Source organism: Carassius gibelio, chromosome A11, assembly GCF_023724105.1.
Source record: "Carassius gibelio isolate Cgi1373 ecotype wild population from Czech Republic chromosome A11, carGib1.2-hapl.c, whole genome shotgun sequence".
NCBI classification, from domain to species: domain Eukaryota; kingdom Metazoa; phylum Chordata; class Actinopteri; order Cypriniformes; family Cyprinidae; genus Carassius; species Carassius gibelio.
The window spans coordinates 4324898-4332938 of NC_068381.1; positions in this window are offsets into that span (position 1 = coordinate 4324898).

An 8041-nucleotide genomic window follows, 5' to 3' on the forward strand; every position below is an offset into this window, starting at 1 on the left:
AAGATAAGGATTTCTGCATGCAATTACAGCTAATGCTGCATTTAGCGAGGCATGGAGGATGGGGTTTAGCGGGTACATACCTAGAGAGTGCTGGAAAATACAGACCACAAAGTCACACAAACACATACACATGTATTCACATGTGTGCAATAGTTTTACAGCTATATCAACAATAAGTAATTTTATGAACATTAATGGTGTCACTTTTAAACTAACTGTGCTGATTGTTTATTTGGCATTTGGGACTTTTTCCTAATGGAGGTTTGGGGTGAGCTGCCAAACACTGGATGAAGAGAGAGAGAGAGAGAGAGAGAGAGTCTGAAAACAAGTAACATGCAATTAAAACATTCTCATTATAATCAATGATACTGCATGGACTGCAAATATGCAGCATGGTTATCTTGATGAACTGATGCAGAAAATTAATAAACAAAACCAATTTAAAAGCTGAAACTATACAATTTGCAATGCTTTTGCTGAAATTAAAATTGCCCCCTTTATTATTTACTTATTTTAAATAAATATTTGTGCAAATGACTCATCTGTGCACATTATTCTAAAGACAAATGTCACTTTGAAATTTGACATTTGTCTTTTTTTCTTTCTTTCTGGTTTTTCATTACAAATATCTAAACATTGTTAAATCAAGAAACATTTACTACTTAAAATATGTCTTAAGTCTTGTTAACTGATACATTTATCAAATTAGTTTGAAAAGAGAACAAATAAGCAGCCAATGGGGTAAGAAAAGTCTTAGTAAGATACTTGTTCTTCTCCAATCAATGCTGGATCGATACAGTATGGTCCTGCATTTTGTTTCAAATGGAAATATGCCATATTATGGGGTCAAATTCGCTGCAAAAGTCCTTTCACAAAATGTCAACATCAGTGCTTAAACAGGTTACAGTTTTCACATTACATGTTGTAAGTGTTTCAATGCTGAGCATATTTTTGCAACACTGGCTTTTACGTAACATACAATAATAAAGTGAACTACTCACCCATATCAGGCTTGATGCAAATTCTACACACTTTCTTCAAAAGTGATTTTATGATGTCTAAAATGCCTTTGTCGCTCATTACTGTCTCTCACAGCATGTGGTGTGACTGAAAAGATCATGCAGCACCGTGTTTCACCAATGGGGGGCAACAGGACATGAAAAAACCTGAATGTCAAAGAAATACAATCATGTATCATGTACCCTTTATATCATGAACGAGTGTAAAATACATGAGCGTAAAGTTCATTACAGAGTAACTTGACTCCTGAAATCAAGTCAGTCTAATGGAGCACTTCAATCTTCATTTTCATAAACACTATAATGAATTATGCAGTGATGAAATCAAACTAACAACAAATAAATACCCGCAAAAAATATTTTGGTGTCTGAATTTGGAAGCGAACTAAGCATAGACGAAAATACTGAGACTGCCATCCAAGTTCATTTTAGAGTTAACATTAGTTTTGTTTGTCTATTTTTGATTCTCCAAAAGTATTCTAGGAGAAACATCTGAGTCAAAGTTGACATTTAAAATTAAACATGACTGAGCTGATAAAGAAGTGGAAAAGGAAAAGAAAGCACTTTAAAGGCATGCTCATTAAAAGATCAGTGATGGCACATAAAGCTTTGTTTACAACAATGAGCCCAGGAGTAAATAAATGCAGGGAGAAGCAGGAGGTTAATGTGTCTGTGGTTTGGCTCGAGCGGTCGCCCGGAGCAGGAGTCAGAACATCATTAAACCTAATGGATAGGATGTGGTTTCCCTCTGGAGCTGTAGAGTTGCCACAGGAAGAAAGGTGAACTGAACCTCCCTATAATGCTCCACGATTGGACCATGGAGGCCTCTAGTCACTCTTAACTGATTGGTCAGCTGAAAAGACCAATGAAGTTGAGTAGATCTTACTAGCCCATAATCTTTGACCAATGGGTGTGTTCACATACTTTGTGTTTTTTTTTTTCATAAAAAGGCACTGATGAAAGATCTTATGATGAAGCTGAAATCACTTTTAGAAAGAGTTTGTTAAGGTCGCCGTAGAATCTGTCCCACACATTTGATGAGATCCCAGAGGAAAGTTTAATTCCATAAAGTTTGTGCTTCACGGCTCAGTCATGTTTAATTTAAATATCGCTGTTGTTACTTGAAAAACATCTTGGGAAAAGACTTAAGTGAGTTAAATGTTGACGTACAAAATAAAAACAAATAACCCGGATCATTGGAAAAACATGCCTTTGGCGGGATTTCTGCAAAATGATATTAAATTGCTTCTTTTAAAGTTTACAACACTTTCGAAGTGAAATGTCCAGTGAGTGGTGTTAAAAGTATTATCTAAAACTGTATTGTAAACTGTACTGTACAGTATATATCGCAACAGTCTGGACATAAAATGTTTGTTTCTTCAATAACACCTTGTGAGAAATAAAAAGACATACTGTAGATCATTTAAATGTTGATGTAAAGAATGAAAATAGATAAACCAGATTCATAGGAACAAATTTCTGCAATAAAAAGAGATTTCTGCAATATGATATTAGTATTGCTTCTTGCACATTTTACGTCACTTAAATATGTGTAATACGTGAGTGGCACTAAAAGTACATTCTTTACCATAAACAGAAAAATATGTTCATCTAACAAGGTTTATTTATATTTATTCATTTTTTTGCTTTTAATGAACAGGGGATCATTATTATCATGAATAATTCTGCAGTTATGCAGTTAAGTGTAGAAAACAAGATTTTACAGAGCCATCATCTGTGAATATTGCAAACGAAGTGATCAGCTGAACAATTAACATATGACTACAAATGACTACAAAGACATGTAAATGTATGAATATATACACATGCCCACACATCCATATAACATGCATCCAAACACCTATATAAACATACCTATAGATAAGTATACAGTACACATACTGTACATACAAACCTCTTATACATTACATAGGAATGGACATTATACATGTCCATTCCTAACCTTGCATGCTCGTAAATTCTTAACTGCATACATACAACCAACATATGCCTATATTCAAACTCTTCCATATTTTTGCAAATATATTTTGTCTAATATCACGGCTCTTCTAGGGGTCCCTAAGCCAAATTTCAAATACAGGCACAGACTCAAGACTCCATTTCTGTAAAATTGCATTTCTTGGCTAAGATCATGCATAAAGAAATAACTTGTGGCACATACTGTATTTACTTCCTATATACAGGGTATCTCCCAAATTGCCCAATTTTGTCTCAGGTGGCAAATCAGTTTTAAATGCTTCTGAGATAAATCTGAAGATACTTTGCCAGAATTGTCTAATTTTATTACAAGACCAGAATACATGAGACAACATAACTTCCAAGATTTTACATTTGTTACATATAGAGGAAACATTTGGTAAAATCTTATGTATTTGAATTGGATAACAGTATAACTGGTGTTAATAGAGCATTCATGAATTTTATTAAGACAACCTTCCCATGACTCACCAAACAAATATACACACAGTTCCTTTTCTCATTCTTGCCTAATATTGTCATTGTTTTCATTGACCTAATCTAGTAGTAAAGCAAAAAAGAAAGAAGCAGTGCCTTGTTCTATTGGACTGCCACTGCATAGAATTTCATGATTTTGATGTATAGCTGTTTTAAAAACCAGTGAAATGTTTCCTAGTAAAATCTCTAATTTGTAAACACCAGAAAAAAAGTCTGTAGATAAAACATCATATTTTAATTTAAGTTGACTAAATGAGCCAAATTTATTATCAGTTCACATTCCCAACCCAATTCGTTGCAAAGCCTAATAAGTAAATGATTCCAAAAGTTTCAAAAGAGGTGGAATAGATAACTCTGGCTTTGCTATATAATAAACAAAAGTACATAATCTGGATATAAAGATATTTATTGGGTCTACCGTTAATTAAAGTGTGGCAATTTCAACATTTGGCCTGACGCTTTCTGCCAAGGGTTCCATCGCTAGTACAAATAGAGAGGATAGCCTCAGCACAATTTGAGACATTGTTGAGATTTGAAACTCTAGACGAGATATGTGAGACTACTGAGGTCTTTTTCTCAGTTATTCAGAAGATTTAATTTCCTATGAGACAAACTTTTAAACTTGCTGTTAACCAAACCATTACTTCCATTTTTTTTCCATAACATGCAAGTCAGTGGCTACCAGCATCTGTTTTTGTTATCAACATTCTTGTCTTTTATCAACTCATTCAGGTTTGGAACAACTTGAGGGTGAGTAAACGATGACAGAATTTTCATTTTTGGATGAACTATCTTTTTAAATTCAATATGACAGTCTGTTAACAAGTGATTTTTGGTTGAATGCGACCCTAATTCGACATGAGGATATCATTTTTGGGGGGGATTTTGAGTTGTAGAGCTCTCTGAAAAAGTTTTTCTGAGAATTTATAGCAGCAGGAAAGATGTACATATTTTCATGAAATGCACAAACCGCGAACATCGCACATGTCGACAAGAGCAGATTTACTCGTGCTTGCTTAAGCTCGCTGCGCTGAGACCGCACTCATAGCTTCAGGACGAGGAAGGGCTGATTGGACGTTTGACAAATTGTACCCTGTGCACCAGCCCTCCCAGACACCCATATGACTTACATTGTCTGTGTCTTTTCAGCGCTGGAGAGGCAAGGAGTGTGTTGGGGCAAGGCGTTCAGCGCACACACACTGTGGGAGGCAGAAAGAGGACCATAACGGGGTTGACGGCTGCTGGATTATTTTCATTTCCACGGAGTTCTGCAGTGCGTCTTATTGTGTCTGCCCCACTTTTGTGTGCGTGTGTGTGTGAGTGCTATCAGCTGCCTTTTCTGGCCCATGGCCTATTCTCACAGTGATTCATGACAGAGGTAACTGTGGCCAGCCCCCACAATGCTTTGCTCCCCAGCTCCCAGGCAACAGGCAGTTCCCCTCTCTCTTTCTCTCTTAGCTGGGAAATACCTAATGAGATTTTACGGCCAGAAATCTGGCAAAATTTACAGTTATTGTGATAACCCACGAGTCCAGCAACAATTTAGGCAGGGAGATATATATAGCTGTTTTAATAAGGACTGATTTAGTGTTATTGCTGCTAAAGGATTCCTTTCACAGTAATAGTTACAAACCGCCCCCTGTGCAATTAAACCGGCCGACTTGATGGAGCTGCTTTGTCCCAACACCTCTCTCTCGCTCTCTCTCTCTTTCCTGGTCTTGTCTTTAGCACTCATCTCTTTCCTCCACAGCTACAGTACCTCTGGACAGCAGACCAAGTCTTCATTCACACTACAAACCAATTCTGACTTTTGCTCTACTGTAGAACTTTTAAATGTGGCCCATATTAGTAATTGGTCTAAGTAATTTTTTTTAAAATTGAATACATTAAACACAGTGTGTGTGTACTGGTATATATGGTTGTATGTGTATGTGTGTATAATGACATGGGTACTACAATGTAAACATGGTTTATGAGGGCACTTCCTGTGTCTCCATAAAACAAAAGTAGGTTTAGGTGTAGGGTGATAGAAAATACAGTTTGTATTGAGTCCCCGTAAACCACAAATCCAAGTATGTGTGTATGGAAAAAAACAAAAAATATGTATGTATATATATATATATATATATATATATATATATATATATATATATATATATATATATATATATATGTATGTATGTATGTATGTATGTATGTATATATATATATATATATATATATATATATATATATATATATATATGTAAATGTATATATGTAAATGTATATATGTCAATTTAAAATAAAAACAAAACTGTAAAATCGAATATATATGCATTTTCAAGGCCGCATGCATTCAACCAGTGATTGATGCCTAAAACCTTCTCGTATTTTAAAACGCTGATGAAATCTTTCATTGAGGTCCTCCATCACCCATTTGCCCTCTACATAAAATGTGCACAGACTGCACAGAAATAAAGCCATTCCCAGAGGTGTAAAAGCAAGCAGGTTAGCGTAGTGTGGAGGGTCGGAGATGTTTGTTATTGTAACTTTAAAACGTTAAGGTTCTCTCTTCTCAGCCGCCTGTGCCAAGCACAAACAGCCACTGAGCCCCAGCAGAGACCACTTGGCAGCGTGCTGAGTGGTAACTCAATATTATTAGCTGCTAATAGAGAAGGGGAGGGGGGTCGGTGAATGAGTCCTGACGTGATGTTTATGGAGCGGCGAGAGAGGGCAGGTAGCTGTGGATGTCAGGTGAAGCCTTCAAGGCAGGTTTGACTCATCAGAACTAGGATCTGTATGAAGTAGAGGGCTAGGAGGGGATGGACATGCCCATTGAGACAGTTGTAACGTCTTCCTGACATGTAGACAAATCCTATTTGTTAAAAATAAAGGTTCCAAAAGGAGGTTTTCCTAGCCATGCCATAAAGGAACCATTCTTGGTTCCCCATAGAATCTTTCAGTGAATAGTTCCTAAAATAACCTTTTTTATTTAAAAAAATTTAAGTGTGAAAAATAAAAAAATCTAGAACCTTTTGTGAAATAGTCACTTTCCATGGAAGTTAAAGGTTCTTAATGGAACCATAAATGCCAATTAAAAAAACTATCCTGCTTTCCAAAACTGTGCTACATGATGTTCTTTCTTCTGCGGAACACAAAAAAAAGATATTTTGAAGATTTTTTCCAACATCATTATTGGGTGCTTTAATAATATAATTGCATACATGACGTCATTCCGTGATTAAATAAACTAATCGGTTATTTGAATCAGTTAATTCAAACAAACTGAAAGAACCAGTTCGATTCTTAGAAAAGAATCGACTTCGCAGTTCACCTTTAGATTGTAGATGACGGATAATAATGTTGCAAATAATGTGCACTTTCTTGCACAGACCTCATTACATCATCAGCAGCTACAAGTATTAATTTTGTGTTGCATGTTGCTTTTTTGACTCTCATAATGAAGGTAGCCATTGAGTTACATTTAATGAATCACCCGTCTGTCTGTCTGTAAAATACTCTCTTTTTTTTTAAATGTCAAAAGTGTGGCTGGTTGCTTTAACTTTCTCAAACACATTATTCCCATCTAAATTACCAGAAAATAAGATGTAAGTGTGATTTGATGCCATCAAAATCTGGCGAAAAATCATTTTTGAATGAATATAAAGTAAATTAAGTTGGAAACAGTTACTTCTGTCAGATCTGCAGTTCTTTTTTAAACGCTTTGATAAATGATTCCCCCACGTGATTCACCAGACTTGACGTTGAAAAACCTCCCACAAAAACTCACCCGGTTTGAGCTTTTTCACTGTGACCCCAAAGAGCCGGGTGCCATCACTCTCCAGGTGGATCCCCTCTGCACCACATCTGGCTGTGCGTGTAATTGGTTCAGGTTTATTGCGATTCGACTTTATTAAGACAAGCGTGGAATGCACAGCCCTGATGTCAGTAACCAGAGAATGAGAGGGAGGGAGAGCAAGAGAATAATCAAGAAGTGGATGAGAGGACAGAATGCCCTGTAGATGAACTTCATAAAGGTCTTTTCAGTTCTTCAGCCCATCTAATCAAAAATAAAAGGATGCAAAACACTGACACTGGTGTGTATTAGAGCCAGACCCACAGGGCTAAGGAAGACCGTGTCTGAAGACAGTAGCCTGTTTTGACTAAGTGAGTGAAGTTATGAGGTGACAGATGCCTCCCTACACACTCAGAAACACACTTCACTCAATCAACGCCTCCACACAAAGATCAATAAAACAAACTTAAGAGCACACAACGCCTCAGTTTTAGAAACTATGGATGGCTGTGAGAGCGTAATGACTTTTCCGAGTGATGGAGGAGCTGTTAAACTGTGATGTGCAGAACCGTCTTGGGCTCTGGGTGGGTTGTTGGGTCTGGAGGAGGAGGAAAAAATATCTGATGATTACGAGATGTAACATTAGCTCAAATAGGACGTACGGTAGTAAATATGACCTCCCTGTTACCATAAGAAAACAGAGAAAAGTTGATAAAATAAATAAAAAAAATACATGATTTTCAGTACCACAGAAAAACAAACAAAACAA